We start from the raw sequence: 24,480 nt of genomic DNA, 5'->3' as shown, positions 1-24,480 counted from the left end.
TCCGTTTGAGATATTGCTCGATTTGCTCGAAGAGACAAGATGGCAGACAGAAACTTGCTAATAAGTGAACATAAAGTGATACTACGTGTGTATAAGTAGTGTATGTTAAACAGTGATGTTTATGGACGTTATAAAAATAGTGTTGTTGAATGTATTGTAAAGTAATAGTAATATAATAAATTGAACCATCTAAGTAGTTCTTGCAGACTTTTCCATTGCGCTGTACAATAAATACCCAAAGAATACAATCCCAATTATCTAACCTTTTGCTTTATTTTTTTGTCTCTGTCTGGTTATATTTTAATTGGGTAGTGTAAAATAGATCGTCTCTTTTACCTTCCTGTTGGCTCCGGTAAGAATTTTCAGTAGAAGCTGCTGTGAGGAATAAAAATGTAAATGTTTTATTTTAACTTGGGTTAGTTTTGAATATCGATGAGGGTGGGAGGGAATACTTTCTGCACAGTTTAACATTTTCGTCACCAGGTGCGCTGCTAAATGCATGGAGTAATTAGTTACTCTTTCCGCTACTTGGTGCGCTGCTAGATGTAATAACGCCCCTCCTCCCAACAGGTGGCAGCAAGATCAATTTCTACAACAGCGCCTCTAGTATGTGTTATGGGAAACTCAGTAAGTTTCGCATCATATTATATATTCATCCATGGTTCTAGCCTAATAGCAGCAAGGAATTGTGGATAGAAGAGAGAGGAGGAAATGCAGGTTTCTTGGTTAGGAGAGTAGTAGGCCTATTGCATCGTCACTCGAGAATTCGCCTCTTCCTAGATACGTAGACTCAAAGACTCTCATTTTGTCGATATTTGAGGTTTTTATAAGGGGTAACTTTGTGCCTACTCTGTATATTAGAATATTTCATCTGTAACTATTTCGAAATTTTTTCCAAAAATTGATAAGTTTATTTACATTTATTATTCAAAATAACATCATATTTCATTTCCTAGCACTCTCTAATTTCTTAATTACTCAGTATAGGCCTAATCTATGCCCAGTAGCTATATTTTTGAAAACTTGTAAGAAAACACACAGAAAATTGCACGCAAAGCATTTTACAGTAAGAAATACACAATTATCTGTGCTTCCTATTTGAATACAACTCGGAAACTGTGACACCGGCAATTGCTCGTTAACTGCTGTGCAATTCTCCAGAGCCAGTTGTTGTTTTTTGTACTTCAGAGGCGGGCGAGAGGGCTGGGAGTTCCGACATGCTGTAGAGGATTTGTACCACTTTTATAAATTATACGTGTACTCGTGTGAAATTTAAACTGACCGGAAGTTGTTCTTTTCTGTCCTAGAACATTATTTTCAACAGCATATATATTAGGTGAATATTATTCACTAATGTGTTTTCCAAACACCGTATAAAAACGTTTGTTATGACTTCATGATAAAATACTTTGTTCCAGAATTATTTTGTAGCTTTTAGCAGATTAATGTACTCTGCTCTACCGGATTTACGAGGTTCGTAGTTAAACATTTCAGCATACTTTCCTTCGCGGAGGCGAAACATCGGTATTCATATAAAAAACCACGATAAATATTAAGCCTATGTTAAGAATTTGAACCTTGTTCTTTCACCTCCCAGACTTAGATCTTTAGCTTCTCTGTGACTCATAGAAATCCTGGACTCCTACTTGTAGTGTCTTTATTATCACTAGTGAATAATAATTCAATATTCTCTTCGGGATCTATTTCTGTCTATTCGTTGAACATGGTCCTAACTTCGATTTCTACATTACTCTGTATTCCTTCCCACCCTTTTCACGGATCTAAAAAGTTACATCTCCTCTAGCGCAGTGTTCAAAACATACAGAGGTGAGCCTGCCTGGAGAGAAATAAAAAATAGGTTGCAGCCGCCAAATTACTCTTCAAGGAACGACCACTCATATAAATTGAGGGAAAGAAGACAGAGGACGGACACTGGAAAGTTTTCTTTTCTCAATCGTACTATCAGGGACTGGAATGCTTTACCTGCAGACTTACTAAAGCCTTTACCAATAACCGAAAATATATTTAAAAATAGGCTTAAGGATTTTACTAATAGACACACACTATTTAAAGGGTGTAATTGATACTTTGTTATTTGAAGTGTTATATCAGCGAAGAAATGTGTTGTGTCAGTGAAGTGTGAAGTGTGTAGTGTCAGTGAAGTCTATTGTATAAGTGAAGTGTGTTTGTCAGTGAAGTTCTATAGCTCATAGTGGCTGTGCAAGGTAGTTGAACAGTGAAATGGTTTTGAAGTGTTAGTGAAATCAGGATAGAATCAGTGCAGTGAGTGAGTTGACAGCGGAATAAGTGTAGAACCGAAAGGTACTTGTGCAGGTATGAACATATCACACTCGTGGATCTTAGTTCGAACTTAGGGTTAAGATACAAATTAGATTTACTTTAAATGTTATTTTAAGTGATCGTGCTTCATTTAATCTAGGATGATCATTATTATTATTATTATTATTATTATTATTATTATTATTATTATTATTATTATTATTATTGGTCAATGTTACTAATGTCCCGCCCACTATAGAGACATAGGCCAATTTTACACATATTTAGTATAACTTGTTGCTTCTTTGACAGGTTAGGTTCGGTTAGTTTAGGTTTTTGTTATAGCCTACCTTGCATATACGATTATAGCGCAACATTGGCAGTGATAAAAGTGAAATATTCGTTCAGTGGGCGTTGGATACTCTACATTCACATTATTATTATTATTATTATTATTATTATTATTATTATTATTACAAAATTGACAATTCATAGTACGGTACCTACTTTAAATAATACGACAAAGACAAGAAAAATAAAAAATTAGAAATTACGTAACATTGTTATAAACAATGAAATAATTGAACATTTCTATTGTTTTAATTGTATAATATTTAATTTGTTATACTGTGCACAAGAAGATTGATATATAGAATTCCACAAATTTATAAAAATGAATGGAGTAATAGGCTAACATGAAAACACACAAAAAAAAAAAACGAAAATGAAATTTTACGGAGTCATGGCAATGCCAACAACAACTTGGAGATGTAAGATTTGGTCTTTGAATTAGACTCTTAAAAGGAAAATAAAATCCGCTAAAATGAGATTCTTGATATCAGTAATTGGATTTACTTTCTTGAATAAGAAGAGAAACATAGACATATGCATGGAACTGGATACATAGAGTTTACACACAAAAAATGCGGAACAAAACTTTAACTGGTATGTATGTGAGAATGAACGAAGAACGGCTACCGCATAAACTATACACCTGAAGGATATAGAAACGTAGGCAGTCCGAAAACATGAAGGCAAGACACATTCACATGAGGACACAACAGAGAACTGAGGCCTAATCATTAAGGATTAAGAAGTAGAAACCAGAGGTCTGCATCGGACGTTTTCGCTAGAGCGCCAAGTAGTTCATAGCATAATCCGATAGGTAGCGCACACGCATGATGGGTAAAATTGTAGCGAGCGATAAATCCTCGAACGGTATAAGCCGAGCGTTAGACATTCGTTCTTCTTACAGTGATGAACTGTGTAGTAACATCATAGATGTTTATCATTTCAAAACTTTGCAGTGTTTAACTAACCTCGCCATAGTACAACTACAAAACTTGCTTTAAAATGTAATATAAATGTTGTAGGTAAATGTCCCCCCCCCCACAGGAGTGATTTTCTTTTTGCCATATCTGATAGATGTTATTGGATGCAAATGTAATTATTATAAACGGAGTACACAATCACGATAATGCAAGAAATGTTTCAAGTTTTCTAATAATAATAATAATAATAATAATCTCTAATAATTAGTGTATCAATCTTTGCGTCTGTAACAGTTATGCAGCATGATTATTCGTTTTATTATATTTTCTGTGACGTTATCCCTGTACTAATATTGTTATTAATTTACTGCTATATAATAATATTTTATGCTCGACCATGCCGAAATGTAGTAATTATACACCTGGTAGCAGACCTTTAATGCATGTCATTAAAGTACACCTACTCATTAAAGGTCAGGTCTTTCAGCCAATGACGACTCAGGTTACAACTGTTCAGCCAATGACAGGTCAGCTTTCTACCGTTATAAAACCGCAAGTATCGATTATTCTCGTATATGCAATCGAAAGAGAATTAGCGAAAAGTCACGGAGGCTGTAAATCCAATACTGTCGCAGAAGGTTATGTTCTGTTACTATAATAATTAGCGTTAATTGTAAATAATATTCAAATAAATTCAATTTGTCATCTCGTTTTTCAATGTCTAATTTTATCTCAATGTTATCTCTGTAGGTTCTTATGGCCTAGCAAGGTCAATGTGCACATCTGTTCCTCGAAAAAAATCAATACTTTCGCGTCTGGGCACATCTCACAACATACGGGACATTGCTCCAGGTCAGATTCAATAAAATTAATAATATCAAGTTAGAAATATGGTCGAACATAAAAAGTCGTATGAAACTCGCCTATAATGGTAATTAAGAAGCTCGTATGAAAATTAAGAAACTCGCTTGCGCTCGTTTCATAAATATCCATACTCACTTCTTAATTACCTTCATTATAGGCTCGTTGCATAATGTACTATTGTGAAACGTTTCTACATTGTCGCAGTATATAGGCAGAACACTATGTATGGACCTATCATATTATGTATGTGGTAAATCAAATATTGGATAATTATTAATTAGGAATAAAACGTGTATATCGAAGTTTTTCATACTGTTTTATTTGTAACTTCATGTTACTGTTTTGGTACGTTCCATTAGACATTTGTCATAAACGCAGAAAATAAAGCCTTATTTTTACCGTGTGAGCAAAACACATGTGTATCTTATCTGCCGCCTTCCATACATGCTAAGACATGTCGGTGAGATGACCTTGTACTGTGCTTCTATTTATTACGAGCGTATCACGGCAGACCTTATCTCACTCGAGCGTGCGACATTCGACCGAGTTCAAGCGAGCGATTTAACTCCAAAGCAGCACTCTGGTAGAAACATAGCAGTAATGTTGATGTTCATGAAAATAAAAATGGTAAAATAATAAACAAGATAATGAAGACATTTAAGAAGAATTTTATTGATGAGTATTGGGATGTTGATATTGTTTCATCTCTGTCTACTGTGTTTATTAATGTCTCAATATAGGGCCTAGGCCTACAGATTCCCCGGATGTTGGTAACAAAGTTTAGGAAAATGTTCGTGGAGTTAATTTAATTCGGGATAACCAAACATCTCCATGTCAGAAGTTGAATGGCTATGTAGATGCGGACAAGACAAGTTTTGGATACCGTGACTTGTTCTGCTACGCTCAACGTACCGCAAACCTGTCACATGAAGCGAAGAACAAGTAAAACGGGCAACATCCTCCGCAAACACATGGCGCGACCAACTCTGCAACTCGTCGGCTGAAACCGAGCTGCAAGAAAGAGGAACGCGAGGCTGCAGGCAAACAAAGTATCAAGGGCTTCCTAAGACTTAACTATAATCAATGCAACGAAAACAATCAGAATTATTTGTAATTAATTAACTAGCGGACTTACTCGCGTTAATTATCTAAGTCTGTGCGACTTACAGCTGTTTCGGTGCTTCATCACACCATCCTCAGAGCCTACTAGATCTCGGCGTCATCTCGAACTTCTCTGCCTGTTATGTGGGTGCGTTTGATTGTTGAAAGGTGTTGAAAAGTGGAGTCAAATAGTGTGTGTGTGTACTGAAATTGATCTGTATGTTGAGAATTTGATCGGGGTGTGTTTTAGTGTGTTTGTATATTTCGTATTGTTCTAGTGTGTTGAGTTTTTGGTTCTTGGGTTGTATGTGTAGGATTTCCATGTCCGCATTTATGTTATTGTATGTATGGTTAGCATTGGTTATGTGATCGGCGTATGTAGATGTATTGTGTCCTATGGTTATTGCTTTAATGTGTTCTTTGTGGCGTTTTTGGAATGATCTGCCTGTCTGTCCAATGTAGAACTTGTCGCAACTATTACATGTAAGTTTGTATACACCTGTGTGGTCATATTTATTTGTTTGTGTTTTTTGTGTGCTGAGATGTCTTTGTAGTGTGTTTTCTGTTCTGTATGTCATGTTGTATTTCTGCTTTCTGAATGAAGTTGCGAGCTTATGTGTGCTTTTGTTTTCATATGTTAGTGTGATGTATTTCTTGTATGACATCTCAACACACAAAAAACACAAACAAATAAATATGACCACACAGGTGTATACAAACTCACATGTAATAGTTGCGACAAGGTCTACATTGGACAGACAGGCAGATCATTCCAAACATGATACAAAGAACACATTAAAGCAATAACCATAGGACACAATACATCTACATACGCAGATCACATAACCAATGCTAACCATACATACAATAACATAAATGCGGACATGGAAATCCTACACATACATCCCAAGAACCAAAAACTCAACACACTAGAACAATACGAAATATGCAAACACATTAAAACACACCCTGATCAAATTCTCAACACACAGATCAATTTCAGTACACACACACACTATTTGACTCCACTTTTCAACACCTTTCAATAATCAAACGCACCCACATAACAGGCAGAGAATTCGAGATGATGCCGAGATCTAGTAGGCTCTGAGGATGGTGTGATGAAGCACCGAAACAGCTGTAAATCGCAGAGACTTACATAATTAACACGAGTAAGTCCGCTAGTTAATCAATTACTTATATTCAGGTGTTAAAAGTAGTGTACGCAAGAGTCAAAACAGAATTATTTATTTTGTATTATACTGATACACTGGAATGAAGACTCACTAAAATATTGGACATGATCATGTACGTCACCGCACATAAACCCCATCGATTAAGTGTGGGGACTCAGGAGAATAGTTACTTGGATTAATAGTGTTATTATACACTAGGTGTCTTAGTTGAAATCGACATAACCAACCTATACCTACACTAACATACGAATAAATGAAACACTGCATATACTAAAACAAATACTCAACAGTAACTACATACCACAACAACATATCAAATAAATCCTCCAAATCACAGACGCTATCACCAAGAACATTTCATAATTAATTCAACTGGTGTAACGGAAGATAACTCATATAGATATTTAACTGGAGACAAATAATGTAAACCTAATAGATTTCTTAAAGCTCTCTTTTGCATAATTTGTAAAGATTTCAAAGCATTTTTCTTATTATGTCCCCAAATAAATGACACATACATTGAAACAGAATATAACAGAATATAATATACATTCAAGAGACAAGAAATAGGCAAAGATCTTTTAAACCTTTTCAAACTACCAGAAATTGGAGTAATTTTGTCACTTACAACCAAAATATGTTATCCCATAATTTCTCAAATTTCTCGTATTTTGAAAAGACTTGTCCACACCTGTGGAGTAACGGTCAGCGCGTCTGGCCGCGAAATCAGGTGGCCCGGGTTCGAATCCCGGTCGGGTCAAGTTACCTGGTTGAGGTTTTTTCCGGGGTTTTTCCTCAACCCAATACGAGCAAATACTGGGTAACTTTCGATGCTGGACCCCGGACTCATTTCACCGGCATTATCACCTTCATTTCATTCAGACGCTAAATAACCTGAGATGTTGATACAGCGTCGTAAAATAACCCAATAAAACAAAAAATTTGAGAAGACTTGAAAGATATTTGTCTATATCTTGTCTCTTGAATGTATGTTATGTTTTTATCCATCCTCATTTAATGTTTATGTTATTTATTCGGTTTTTTCACATGGAACTTTGACGTGAATTTTGATAAAATTTACACTTTCAGTTATGCCTTTATCAAATTATGTAAGCATTATTTGTGTCGTTCTGAGCTTATATTATTTAATAATCAAATTACTTAAATGTTAATTACTATAGTTAGCTAATATTTCTCTCATTTTATGAACTAGAGTTTATTTTCACATACTAGTATGATTACAAATTTGGAATTTCTTTTATTGTACTTTTCTGCATATGCTTCAATTGTGACTTCTCCATAATAAATATTTATTTTTAACTCTATGCCAAATTTTAATATGATAAATTGCAAGTGTGCAATTTTAAAAACTTCATTTAAATCTGAATATGGGTCGTTATTATTCTAGTTAAAGTGGGAACGTTATGGGATTTTTCAGTTAATGAAGGCAATTTCACGCGTTATTACCTTCATTGCGTAAAATGTGCACCACATCCCTCATTCCACTCCAACTGCTACTAACCAGCAAACCCAGCTCATTTCAGCTATGCAGACCACTTTTAAGAAGCAGCAATTCAAGGAATTCTTGTAATCTATTTCGTCTCCTTCAGTATCACGCTAGGGAAATTGGCGCTTCTTCAATATTAGATTATTGCATGTCCACTGGCCTACTCAGGTTTCTTTTCATTATAACAATATTATAATTTATACTCGACCATGCCGAAATGTAATAATTATACACCTGGTAGCAGTCCTTTAATGCATGTCATTAAAGTACACCTACTCATTAAAGTACAGGTGTTCAGCCAATGACAACTCAGCTTACAGGTGTTCAGCCAATGACAAGTCAGCTTTGTACCGTTATAAAACCGCAAGTATCGATTATTCTCGGATATGCAATCGAAAGAGAATTAGCGAAAAGCCACGGAGGCTGGAAATCCAATACTATCGCAGAAGGTTATGTTCTGTTACTATAATAATTAGCGTTAATTGTAAATAATATTAAAATAAATTCAATTTGTCATCTCGTTTTTCAATGTCGAATTCGATAATCAAGGTTATATCAAGTTTAACGGGATTACATCAAGGTCAATGACATTATTGTTCCTCGGAAAAAATCAATACTTTCGCGTCTGCGCATATCTCGCTTGCGCTCGTTTTATAAACATCCATACTCGCTTCTTAATTACTATCATTATAGGCTCGTTGCATAATGTACTATTATTCTACATCTTGATTACACAACATTTAACACTGTATCACTTCGGAATACGTATAGTAAGACTTTCCTGTGTTAAATTTCAACGTATCTCGTTTACATGTTTCGACCTATTTATGGGTCATCTTCAGAGCTGGTCGTTGTTGGTCTTGGCGCCACTTGTTCTGTATCCTGTGTTTCCTCAACTTCAAAACACACATACTCTTTGACTCTACACTATACCACACGAACGCACCCTCACAGGAAACAGAACAAGTGGCGCCAAGTCCAACAACGACCAGTTCTGAAGATGACCCATAAATAGGTCGAAACATGTAAGCGAGGTACGTTGAAATTTAACACAGGAAATCTTACCATATATATTCCGAATATAATTTATTATCATAATTAAGTTTACTAATCCATCAAGTATTCGTTCTATCATGACAATTCATTATTCCAATAGGAAGAAACGATAATTGTTACTCTCCATGTTATTTTGGCTGACTCAGTCACCACGAATTCAGAAGACGGCCAACAACTCTTCAATTTTTAAGTCTGAAGGTCTATAATCTCGACGAAATTATGTCCGTAGGTATGGTCACTACGTGGTTGTACGAATATCATGGTAAATGCAATACAATACAACAGTTTGAGACCCCCAAAGGGAATGTCATTTTCGTGAAGTTAACTGGAAAAGAAATAAGAAGAAGAATATCCTTAGCTTGGAAATCCTTCTGGTCCCTCCAGTTCATACTCCTGGACAAGACAATCAGCAGAAGACTCAAATTCGAAGTACTACAAACCTGCGTCTACCCAACACTATTTTATGGATGCCAAACATGGCCGACAACAAACAGACAGATGAATGCGCTAGAAATATGCCAAAGGAAATTGGAACGAAAGATATTGGGAATAACTATGAGAGACAGAATTTCCAATGAGTCGCTGTCCCAAATGGCATCAACAACAAACGTCACACAAAGAGCAAACTAATTGAAGTGGAAGTGGGGAGGCCACATCGCGCGGATGAAAGACGAAAGATGGACATACAGAGCCACCATGTGGGACCCGCGCACAGGAGACCGGCACAGAGGCAGACCAAGGAAGAGGTGGGCAGACTTCTACACAACACAAGCAGGCCAGCAATGGTCCAGAATAGCAAGAAGCAGGGAACATGGAGAACAATTGGAAGTCTACTACAAATGAAGACAGTGCCAGCCTCAAACAATATCCCAAGTTGGCTCAGTGAAAGTGCATTCAATATAATAAAAGTGTTAGTGAAATCAAATTAATCAAAGTGACAGCGAAATCAACTCCAACCAGACAAAGAAACACTAGACACAACCTGACGCGGAGTAGCTCACCGCGTTAGTGAAACAGAGCTACCCTCTAGCAGGAGGCCTTTGCCCTTCAAGGGACACATTAGGCTATTATTATTATTATTATTATTATTATTATTATTATTATTATTATTATTATTATTATTATCCCCATCTCTTAACATTTTCATTAAAATACTTAGAAAGGAAATCCAGAGTTTCAAAAAGTAGGGAATACAGGAAACCTTTACAATATCATTCACAACGATATTTATATTTTCAGTTGCATATACAGGTTGTTCCCGAGATGGTGTTACAAACTTTCAGGGATGATGGCGAAGGGCACATGTATCAATTTGAGATAAGGAACCCTGGTCCGGAAATGACCGAGTCGAAAGTTACAAGCAAAAATAGTTGTGTGGAAATTAAATAATTTTATTCCTCTGTACACCTTATTCATGTGTATTTATCTGTACATCTTACACATACTGTATTCATCTGACGTTGTTTACGTTGTCTACTTACAGTATTCCATTCAATGCGCTGTCTGAGGGGTGGGGACAGGAAACTACACTAAAGCAATGCAGATAGCGTAATGTGTAACGGACATGGTCGGTCCTGATATGCACGTCTGTAGACAGCAGTGTATGTGTACAAGTTGCAGTGTCCAGTCGATCAGTCCTAGTGAAATGGAGGAGTACACGAGAGCGGAATATGCAGACCTGATTTTCGAATAAGGATGAGCCAATGGGAACAGTAGACAAGCTCACAGATTGTATCGGGTCGAGTATCCACGTAGAAGACATCCGGCCCATACTATTTTTCCACGACTGTTCCAAAAGTTAAGGGAAGTAGGGCACATGGTGCCAAATTACAATTCCATTTCCACACAACTATTTTTACTTATAACTTTCGACTCAGTCATTTCCGGACCAGGGTTCCTTATCTCAAATTGATACATGTGCCCTTCGCTATCATCCCTGAAAGTTTGTAACACCACCTCGGAAACATCCTGTATAATAAACAAATTTTACGTTCCCATTTGCAGCTACAAAATTTGTGTTTGTAGTTCGTTGTATGCACCTGCAGTGACACACCATTGTAGGTTTGTTCCTGTATTTGTTGAAGTCTATACAACAACAGTATTAAAAATAATAACAGTATGTTTAAATGCTGAATAGTTGAGCAGAGGAAAGGGACAGACACGATTTCAGATCAAGTTATAACTTCAACATACCGTGAAACAAAGTGTTGAAGTTTGATCCTAAGGGACTGGTGTAATGCACTAGGCATATTGAAAAAACGGAGAATTTTTGTAATATCCAACAACTACATATATTTTAACTTGTTCCAAATTTGAAATGAGACTGCTACTACAAGTTGCGAATGAAAATCTTTTGTATGAAATATTGTAATCATTGTTGCCAACACATAAATTGTATTCCCGTCAGTAAAACACCTGGAAATCCGTCAAAATTAAAAACAAAAGACCCACTCAATATACCTACTTATATATAAATAAAAAAGCAAATTTTAACACAACTTACCAATCTTGATTAAAATAATAATTCATCCACATCATCTGCCTCTAGTTCTGCAGTTGATGTGCTGGGTTGGTCTACGCTGACAATCAGACTGCACTGACAATACTTGCACCGAGCAATACTAGGGTCTCCAGGCACCTCCAACAGCCAATCTTTCACTCTTTCATCACTTAACCACTCTTTTCTAAATTTTCTAGTATAGCTCTTATCTTTCTTTTCTGACATGTTAAGTCTGTCAATAAAACATTCACAAAGCAGTGTAGACACTAATAATCGTTTCACCTTAAAAAATACAATGTAGGTGACGCGATATAGAAACAAACGTACACGTACACAAAACGCACACACAATAATTACTGTCGGTGATTCAGGAGAAGACGAGAGCGGACTGACGAGAAAGGGATGTGAACAGATAACGTACGACAACACGTGCAATATTAAACTGCAGTAAGCGGAAACATTAGGTCTCCTTCTGTCCAACTTAGCTTTAATTTCCATACGCATTGTTACTCATGTTTCCTGCACAGTAATAACCTGGCTACTGGGATGCTTATCTGAGCGATGTTTATAATAATCAACAGCGATAGTCAAGAAGGCCACATTCTTTCCGCTCGTCTTCTCCTGAGTAACGGACACTTTTTGATGCATCAGCTCCATCTCAAGATTCTGTACACGTGAGTCACCGATTAATTTTACTAGAATATGTTTGTCTAATTTTTTAAACAAATGCCAAACTATGTGTCCACTTGCTGCAGGCCTGATAAAGACAGCTTCTGTTGGGAGCGAGGTCTTATCTGGCAGAGCAGTGTATATTAGAGAGTACCGCATTCTTGGCGGCGGCAGCCATATTTACTCCTTGCTCGGCACAGAAGCATAAGCAGTAATGCTAGAAGGAAGGTCATTAAAGGCGATATCATACATATTGTTGTGGTTTATTCAATACAGGATACAAGGATTAATAAACATTATTGCCATAGTGAAATGACTCATTAGAGATAACACTTCATTATTTATGTTATATCCATTTTAATAGGGATAACATCAGCAATTTTCTATGCAGTTCTCGTACCAACACTTCCGCTACCACCATTTAGCAGTTTGTTGTAGTGCATTTGCTATAACAGACAATTTTCTTAACAATAAATATATTCTAGTTCTAAAATACAGTGATAAGACTTTTTCAAAAATATTATGACAAGTTGGGAACGTATGAGTTGAAGTGTTAATAATTAAAGATTTCAAATCCTTTAGTGTCAACTCATTTTCTACCAACGTTACACATTTTTCTACATTTAGAATTATATCAATCACAGATTTACAAGGGGATACAAGTGACATATCCTTGTAAGACTTGAGAGTCACTAATGTGCTAATAAAATTTATAGATTCATCCCTGTTATCAGTTATTACAATTAGAGATAAACAGTTTTCACAAATATTATATGCCTATAACTTAATTTGATTTATTTTGAACAAAACTGATCCCAACAAGTAGTAAAGAGCTTGTTGTTCACTCAAGTCAATATTTCTATTTTCAGTTAAATTACAATTTAGCCTATATCAATTTTCTTTTTCTCACATCTTCACTAGACCTTTCTGTTTCGGGTTTACTTACATCTGTACCTAGAAACTCAACTAATTGTTCAGAATCGCAAACTGCGTAATTTCCATGCTCCGTTTATGCGAAAAACTGAGAAATCGTAATGCAGTTTTGAATTCTTTTGCATCCGGGATTGTATTTATGGAACGGAGAGTAGAAAATAAATTTCCTAACGTATTCTGCGTGGATCTATGTAGCATAAGATATTTGAAGTTCGCTTTATTATGACAAATTTCTTGAGAATCAAGAACTGTTTTTGTTACCAGTATTATACCAGTTTGGAATGGTTTCCAACGTCCGCTTTTGCCCACCTTGATATTTTCAATTTTAAATATTATGTTGTTACTTACTGACTTTTAAGGAACCCGGAGGTTCATCGCCGCCCTCACATAAGCTCCACATCGGTCCCTATCCTGTGCAAGATTAATCCAGTCTCTATCATCATATCCCACCTCCCTCAAATCCATTTTAATATTATCCTCCCATCTACGTCTCGGCCTCTCCAAAGGTCTATTTCCCTCCGGTCTTCCAACTAACACTCTATATGCATTTCTCGATTCGCCCATACGTGCTTCATGCTCTGCCCATTTCAAACGTCTGGATTTAATGTTTCTAATTATGTCAGGTGAAGAATACAATGCGTGCAGTTCTGAGTTGTGCAACTTTCTCCATTCTCCTGTAACTTCATCCCTCTTAGCCCCAAATATTTTCCTAAGAACCTTATTCTCAAACACCCTTAATCTCTGTTCTTCTTTCAAAGTGAGAGTCCAAGTTTCACAACCATACAGAACCGGTAATATGACTGTTTTATAAATTCTAACTTTCAGATTTATTGACAGCAGACTAGATGACAAAATCTTCTCAACCAACTACCACCACCACCACGACTAATAATAATAATAATAATAATAATAATAATAATAATAATAATAATAATAATAATAATAATAATAAAGAGGCGTTTCTCATATTTATTCTGCGTTTAATTTCTTCCCGAATGTCATTTATATTTGTTACTGGTGCTCCCAAAGTTATTTAAATTTTTCCACCTCTTCGAATGATAAATTTCTAATTTTTATATTGTTTTTCCATTTCGAATAATATTCTGGTCACGAGATATAATCATATACTTTGTCTTTTCGGGATTTACTTCCAAACCTATCACTTTACTTGCTTCAACTCCCGTGTTTTCCCTAATAGTTTGTGGACTTTGCCATATTCATGTCATCCGCATATACAAGAAGCAATAACCCGTTCAATTCCAAACCCTCTCTGCTATCCTGAACTTTCCTAATGGCATATTCTATAGTGAAGTTAAAATGTAAAGGTGATAATGCATCTCCTTGCTTTAGCCCGCAATGAAAATATTATGCCGTTGAGAAATTAATCATTGAAGTATATTCCTCCTCTTGTTTGTGACTAAATGCTAATTTTGTACATCGACAGTTGATTACTTATTGATTAACTGCAAAACAACTCGGCATTCTTCAAGATAACAATGAAATATCACACTAGAAACCTCTGTTCCTACGCAAGTCTTGCGTTGTACAGTCTCTCCGCAGGAGTAAATATGGCCGCCGCGGCGGCATTTGTCGGATCAAAAGAATGCGGTACTCTCCAATATACACTGCTCTGTTATCTGGGATACACTTTTGTTATGCCGACCTTCCACCTCACATTCCAATACGCAGTCTTCAAGTCGGAGGAAACCCGTCACCCGTCAAAGCCATTTTTTTCCCGTCCGTTACGTTGAAATTCCGTCACTTTTGAAGGAATTTCCGTCCAGCTAGCAACGATGATTGTAATCTTCTTTAGATTTTCACGTGAGTTTCTTCACTGCACTTCTTATATTCCTGAATATCAAATCAAACCAGCGTTGATTATTCATACCTACAATAATTATTTTCTTATTTACACCTCAGCAGTAATTTATGTTAATCCAGTCTAAAGAAATTAATTTTCTCCAGTTAGCGAATAACCAGCAAAGTTCACAATAATATCGATTCAGCTGGAAAGTAACAGCCAGAGTCTTTGAAGCTCTTTACGGGTCTACTTAATTCTGTAATAGTAACTGTGTTGCCACCTTTGATACGATTGTACGAATTTGGTACAATTTTAAATCGTCTGTACGCTAGTACGTACAGTTCATTTTTTGGCATAATTTGGTACAAAATAATGTTTTATTAGTTGACAATCTTACATTACCAGTAAAAGTAGCACGATTAGTTTCATTGTTCAACATTGATATTTATCCATGACCATAACGATGAATTTGTTGTGATCTTTAGATTTTCCTGTGAGCTTCTTCACTGCAGGGTCAAATCATATCAGCGTTGATTATTCGTACTTACAATAATTATTGTCTTGTTTAGACTTCAGTAGTCATTTATGTTAATCCAATCATAAGAAATTAATTTTCTCTAGTTAGCGAATGATCAGCAAAGTTCACACTAATATCGATCAAGCTGGAAGTCTTTGAGTCTTTGAAGCTCTTTACGGGTCTTTACTTAATTCTGTAATAGTAACTGTGTTGCCACTTTTTATACGATTGTACGGATTTGGTACAATTTTAAATCGTCTGTACGCTAGTACGTACAGTTCATAAACAGAATTGTTCTTGAGTTCTAGAGAAACAGCAGTTGTCAATCGTGTAAAAATAAACTTAACAAAATAATAGAAACAATGGTGTTAACAGAATCTATATTGGGTTCTAGAGAAACAGCAGTTGTCAATCGTATAAAAATAAACATAATAAACAAATAGAAACAATGGTATAAATAGAATCGATCTTGGGTTCTAGTAGATGTAGAAGTAGAATTTCGAACTTTATCTAGTACCTCCTTCATCTTTACATTAATGAATTCATGTTCATCGATTTACGGGCAAACAGTTGGCGACACTGACTAAACAAAAGAACGACCATGCGATGAATTACTGATTGTGATAACCCGAGTAGCAAAAATTATCGCGATGTATGACTGATTGGTTGGAATTCAAAATGTCATTACACTTCATTGGTCGAAAATGGAATGACGTCATATAAACGAATGATGATAATTTATGTATAATTTCGGTTGTGTTTAGCTACTCTTATACTGCTAGGTGCAGAGACACATAATATATTGAAGATATCTTTTCTAAGGATTCCATAACATATTCACTACACACCATTGTATACATTATATTTGCAGTGAAATGCAGAACAACCCTGTACATTTTAAAGCAGTGTAGCAATAGACATACGTCTGACTAACAGCGTATTCCGAATCTCACCGGTCCGGTGGCATCAATGACGTCACGTTGCAGCGAAATGAGGAACAAAACTGCTGGAAGGATCGATGGCTGTCATGGCGACTGTACAAGTTGTCGTCTGTGCTACGCTAGCAAAATTTTGCGAAATTTTCGTACTGCCATCTCGTTCAAAGAAAAGATAGCATAAACAATTTATTGCTTGAACCGGTAGTAATAACTGGTCCGTTGACATGTTCGCTCATAAGCCATTAACATATTGTTTTTACGTTGTGCTCATTATAAACAATACAGCAGAACACACCGCCATGACACAACAGTGCACGATGTTATTCATCTGCTAATTTGCGCCCTATACAAGAACCAATCAGATTCACTGATGGCGGCTGATGGAGACTGCCACCACCTCTGCAAGTTGATGGCACCGGTGCGACACCGGTGGAGCATCAATGACGTTATCGGTGGAATTCGGAACACCGTGATGCCATCGGATTGCTCACCGGTGAGATTCGGAATACGCTCTAAGGGTCGTGTTGATAGACGAGACATTGGACCAAAGTTGACTTTGGAAAGTACAAAGTCACCATTTTCATATTCACAGACGACACTTTGACGAAAGTAAACTTCAATAGTGACTTTACTTCGAAGTCGCCGAAAATCTAGACTTTGATTTTGACTTTCGTTCGTGGACATAAGGAAAATGGATGATGTTTGGAAATTTTTTTAATTTTCCGAGAATATTGAGGACATCCAGGAGATTATTAAAGCTGCTTACGTGCCTTAGCTTATTATTATATGCAGAAAATAAATTCAAATCAAGGTACAGATTTCATAAACAGACTGTATTAGATATCCTCGTTATGTTTCAGGATTCATTGATGAATAATACTCGTAATCAAAGAGGATTATCTGTTCCACCATAATACAGCTTCTTATTTCATCGCGATATTACGCTACAGGATTGGTGGCTTAATATTGATTCTGACTATATTTAATTCTATAGAGGACATGTTATACACTTCGATATACAGCTAATTTACGAGTATAATCCAGCTCTCGTCATAATAATGTTTTCTGAACATTGATTTCAATTAATTTTTAATTAGTTTCTGCAGACATGCAGGGAATACCTCTGCCAACTGTCAGTAGGATAGTCTGTCGTTGGTGGCATCATCTTATCTTCCATATGTTCAGGATAAAATTATTTTATAATGAAATAATTCGAGGGCTTGATGTGAAACTAACGTAACCACAATCGATGTTTTATTCAGGCAATACTATTTCAGATTAACTATATCATCATTTTTTGTAGTTACGAATTGTTTTATATACAAGACTGTTCGGAACTGAGTTATGATCTTTTGTGACCTAGTAGAATAACAAATTATTGTCGATTGGTGTAAAGATCTAAAAATGTCAATTTTTGCACTTACGTTAGTTTCACAATAAGCCCTCGAATAATTATTATTCTTATGTAAAGCTGCAAGAACGGTTAACCAGCGAGTAGGGATTATAAAGAATGGACACTTCGCGTCGGTACCTTTGATGTAGCCGGACTGATTCCAATGACCTTCAAGCCAGCTAGAGCGTGAGATTCTGCTTTCTCCCTAGAGTTGGCGCTGACATCACACCAGCTAGCAGTCGACACAGCGGAAATATAACATATATAAATTAATACATCTAGGTACATTATGTACTCAAATAAAATAAATTTGATCCATAAAATAATAAATCCGTCATTAACTGTAATGTCTAGACTCTAGAGTTCCTTTATAATGAGAGTTGAGACGTTGACCCCAACAACAATTAAAATATGTAATGATTTGTTAGCACTGAAAATGGAAAAACAAAACTCTTACGAGAAGTAAAACCATATACCTATATTATATACAAATATTAAACGAATTTGATACATAATGTATAATGTATTATATTATTTTATAATATAATTCATTATATCTGAAATATAAAAAATTATTATTACAACTAGTTCGTCGCTGAGAAATAAGGAAAAGCTGTTAACTTGAATTTATTTGAAGCAAAGCGTTACTGGATTATGCAATAAGGTAGGCGATGTTTGGATCCTGTGTCTCAACTCTATTCTCAATTATTATCTTAGCGTATGCTCGATTACACTAAACTCTAGCGCTTGAAAGTGGAACTAAACGCCGGCGCACAGAGAAACAAAACACAGGAAAATTCGCTCAGTGTCCATTCTTTATAATCCCTATTCGCCGGGTTAACAATCGCTTAACATGTATCGATGTTCAATTATTGTTTCATTGATTTGTGACTCAAAAGATGGCTTTGACTGTGGCAATGCCTACTCTATTTCAACTATGTATTAATTTAATTAGTTTAGAAGGCAGTGATTGTGATTGCAAATATTATCGTCAAATCTTGACTTACCAAAGTCAAAGTCGAAGCCTCATAAGTATCGTCTATGAATAGGACTTTTAACAAAGTTAAGCTTTACTACGAAAGTCGACTTTGGAAAGTCTTCATCCAAAGTCTCTTTTATGAATACGACCCTAAAACACGAACGTATTTTTCTATTAAAATCTCTGATACAGAAAGTGTCCAATTAACCCTCGCTCACCGTACCGTATTTGTTGTAATAAATATTCCCCATCCGCATTTATCGGAAGCAATTTTTATCTACAGAGAGGGCTCCACTTGCGCGGTGTAGGGAAGGTACACAATGTGGATTGCTCAGAACGGAAGTAGTGACATATTTAACGTTGGCGCTAATCCGGGGCCCAACCTCTCTTCCCACCCCCCTTGTCTCCGTGAACCAAAACTACCAACCCGCCTGGCCAGAGATATTTATTGCGTTCAAACGGAAAAACACAAAATTCCCTGCAAGAGAGGCGGTTTGGGGCCTTAAAAAACACAAACACACATACTACGCACTGGAACACACGTGCGTGTGGATTTTAGCACAAAAACAACGGAAACTCGTGATGGGAGATCGTCCATCTCCCCGCGAGGCAACTTGTCAAAGTTTAATTGTTAAAAATGCACTTTAAATTGTTGTATTTAGGCTGAAGGGAAACAGTAGATAAATTATACCTGATGAACAGCCGCAATGGATGTGTAAAAATGCGCTGCTTTAGTTTTATTAAGTTTCTTTTTTATGCTACAATGGAGCCTTGTGGTCAAGCTATCTGAATTTTTTTCATTTCTTGCAAATGTGCACATAAATTAAGAAAAATGAACAACGTTATTCGTGTTATTATTATTATTATTATTATTATTTTTTACAATTTCAATTTCAATTTGTTTCATTTTCTATTTTATTTATTTATTCATTATTATTGCTAGTAAGTTTGAAAAGAATACAAATAAATAAATACAATGAAAGATAAACTAGCCCACTCCTGAATGAGCAAGACTTCTGCTCAGGAGGTACATTAGTAATATGCGTTACAAGAGCGGTATGTTGAAATTTTCATGTTCGAGGAAAAGTTTGAAAAAGCGAAACGTAGTTGAGCTGTTTTAATTTCCGAGAATTGAAAGAAAACATACCGCTCGTGTATCGTACATTATTTTGTGCGAAGATCGTTTATTACATACTTGAAAGAGGAATTTCTAATTAGTTGCAATGAAATCTCCATCTTGGTTTCTGTTCAATGACGGCAAATTTGCAAAACAAAAATATCTATCTTCAACATTGTTGCTTTAAAATGTTTTCTGTGTTCACTATACTCCAGCAGGCCGTGATATACGTCTGTCTTCCCCCCCCCCCCGTCTATGATGAGTCTGGAATCTTGTTGATTTTTTCACGGCTTTCTTAATGTTACTTGCATCACGAATGCAGTAACTTTAGTGGAGTTGTAGAGTTTACTTAATTTTTGCAAATATTTAAAAACAATGGGGGCCGGGTAGCTCAGTTGGTAGAGCAGCTGGCTACGGACTGGAAGGTCCGGGGTTCGATCCCAGGTGGTGACAGGATATTTTCTCGTTGCCAAACTTTCAGAACGGCCCTGAGGTTCACTCAGCCTCCTATAAAATTGAGTACCGGGTCTTTCCCCGGGGGTAAAAGGCGGTCAGAGCTTGGTGCCGATCACACCACCTCATTCTAGTGCCGAGGTCATGGAAAGCATGGGGCTCTACCTCCATGCCCCCCAAGTGCCTTCATGGCATGTAACGGGGATACCTTTACCTTTACCTTTATTTAAAAACAATAATTAACAGTGCAATTTAGGTCAAAATTGCAGTGGTAAGTTTCCAATTTATAATTATTACTATATTGAGCGTCTCTAAAAATAATATGTTAAAAGCCTAAAGCAGTAAAATCAATATGTCACTTAAGCGGTAAGAAGAGGGAAATAATTGTTATGTGTGTTAAGTTGGGAATACTGAATGTGGAATTTTAGATTTTCCGTGGATTGGTTTTGTGCGGAAACCAAGCAAATACGCACGATCTCGCACAAAATACATTACGGTACAATACTAATATATTGCACAAACTCAATTTAAAAATGGCTAGATACAAACCTCCTCTTGTTCAATACTGATAAAACTACATTAATGCCGTTTACTATATATAAGTCAGGTTTGTCTTCGATAAATCTGAATCAAAATGTAGTTATCCATGACAGTCATAAAATTGCCCTCAGTTAGCAATTCATAGATGTCCAAAAATAAAAATCAAACAAAGTAAAGTACCTAGGTGTTATTATAGACCAACATTAACGATGGGATTGCCATATAATCTATCTGTGCCTTAAACTACGCAAAACAATTTATACATTTGTTTTACTAAGACATTTTACGGAAAAAATAACATTAAGACAAATATATCTGAGTCTAGTTCATTCTGTCCTACAATATGGCATTATAGCATGGGGTGGGGCAATGAAGTCTTCACTCATGCCACTGATATTATTACAGAGGAGAATAATAAAAATATGTATTAAGAAAATATGGATTATCATACACGCCTCATATACAAGGAATTCAGTGTACTGAATATTAAATAAATATACATCCTATATACCCTATTAAAATACTACCACAAAAACAATAATAATAATAACTATTATGACCATGGTTACATTACAAGAAGACACATTATATCATGTCCTTTTTTGAACCTAAATGCAATTCTGAAGGAAGCCTAAGGCATGCCTCAAATTTCGGCCCGAGATTGTATAATAACTTAATTAAAAACATTCAAAATTAGCAATAATAATGAATTATTTAAAAAGCAAACATTTCAATTGATTTTAAACACTGATTAGTATTCTATTATATATGTATTCACTTTTGATTTTGATATTTTTCTTTTTTTTACATTAAATTAAAAAAAAAAAGTGTATATATATATATATATATATATATATATATATATATATATGTATATATTTTCCTAAGTTAGGAATCTTTCAATCTTTCAAAATTCAATAAATCGATTAGAACCAAAATATCATTTATGTATATAATATATTACTTCATTATATTATTGCATAATATTTTGTATTTATTTTAAAATTGTACTATTTAATACTTTTTCATTTCATTTTATTATTTTTTTAAGGTGCCATCGACGCTTGTACTTTCTAGTTAACCGAATCTTCTATGTTTTACCTGATATAATTTCATTGTATTTCTTGTATTATTATTTTGACACTCATCACTTTCTTTTGTTTACATATATTTGATATAATTTCATTGTATTTCTTGTATTATTATTTTTTGCATTATTATTTTGATACTCATCAATTTCTTTTGCTTACATATATTTGATATAATTTCATTGTAGTTCTGATATTATTCTTTCTTGTATTATTATTTTCATATTCATCACTTTCTTTTGCTTACATATATTTGATATAATTTCATTGTACTTCTTGTATTATTATTTTTTGCATTATTATTTTGACACTCATCACTTTCTTTTGCTTACATATATTTGATATAATTTCATTGTATTTCTTGTATTATTATTTTTTGCATTATTATTTTGACACTCATCACTTTCTTTTGCTTACATATATTTGATATAATTTCATTGTATTTCTTGTATTATTATTTTTACATTATTATTTTGACACTCATCACTTTCTTTTGTTTACATATATTTGATATAATTTCATTGTATTTCTTGTATTATTATTTTTTGCATTATTATTTTGATACTCATCACTTTCTTTTGCTTACATATATTTGATATAATTTCATTGTAGTTCTGATATTATTCTTTCTTGTATTATTATTTTCATATTCATCACTTTCTTTTGCTTACATATATTTGATATAATTTCATTGTATTTCTTATATTATTATTATTTTTGCATTATTATTTTGACACTCATCACTTTCTTTTGCTTACATATATTTGATATAATTTCATTGTATTTCTTGTATTATTATTATAATTTTTGCATTATTATTTTGACACTCATCACTTTCTTTTGCTTACATATATTTGATATAATTTCATTGTATTTCTTATATTATTATTTTTTGCATTATTATTTTGACACTCATCACTTAATTTTGCTTACATATATTTGATATAATTTCATTGTATTTCTTGTATTATTATTATTATTTTTGCATTATTATTTTGACACTCATCACTTTCTTTTGCTTACATATATTTGATATAATTTCATTGTATTTCTTGAATTATTATTATTTTTGCATTATTATTTTGATACTCATCACTTTCTTTTGCTTACATATATTTGATATAATTTCATTGTATTTCTTGTATTATTATTTTTTGCATTATTATTTTGACACTCATCACTTTCTTTTGCTTACATATATTTGATATAATTTCATTGTAGTTCTGATATTATTCTTTCTTGTATTATTATTTTGATATTCATCACTTTACTTTTGCTTACATACATTTGATTATTTAAATTAAACAATTAAATAATTATTTTAGTGTAGGCTTAAACTTGTAACATTACTTTTTCACTATTTAATGTAAACTCCACTCCCGGCCACAAGCTTTTGCTTCATCGGGAGTACCAACCAAAAATGCACCATTATTATGATCGTTTAAATAAATAAATTATTATTATTATTATTATTATTGTTATTATTATTATTACTATTATTATTATTATTAACTTCACTGTCTCATATAAATTCTCATAGCGTATATAAAAATATGTTCATAAAATCGCGATTTTGTAATACACATCTTGCTTTATTTAGGACTTCGCTTTATCCATAATTATGTCCAGATTTATTACTAAGAAACTAACTTACTAACAATAGCTTGCCCATAAGGCTTCCCTTTCTACACATACACACATATATGCACACCTTGTATCCTACACATAAATGTACGCACATAATTTATTTTAATATAGTATGGAATATTACTCGTAACTTTTTATATTTTAGTTCCACGAAACAATGCTATGAACAAACGTTTTGGCAAATAACGTGACAGAGTCCTCAGAAAAATATTGATTCAAGCATACAGATGTGGGAAATAACACTTCCTCTTTAAATAACACTCTATGTTAATTTATACTTAAGTATTTAAAATCTCCGTAGAATTTTACATACAGAAACATTGAATATCCTCTTGTAAATATTATTATTCTTTCAAAGTCCTTGATATACAAGGTGTAACAACTTTAATGTTTAGAATTTCTGGAACATGTTCCCCGACACATTCTACGTTGATTAAACCTAACATACCTATACCCGAAATTGAGAGGTTACAGAGATAACAGAGCTGGAAAAAATAGAACTTCTTGCAGCTCCAAGCATTATACCGTTTATACAAGGCCTATTTTATGGCATTACTAAGTAGAGATACATAAGAAATCTTTGAAAAGCAGTGAATGAAGGAAATTTTACTTTTAAGAGAAATTAAATTA

Source organism: Periplaneta americana, chromosome 1 (assembly GCF_040183065.1).
Source record: "Periplaneta americana isolate PAMFEO1 chromosome 1, P.americana_PAMFEO1_priV1, whole genome shotgun sequence".
Lineage (NCBI taxonomy): Eukaryota > Metazoa > Arthropoda > Insecta > Blattodea > Blattidae > Periplaneta > Periplaneta americana.
Note: the sequence above shows the minus strand (reverse complement) of the source record.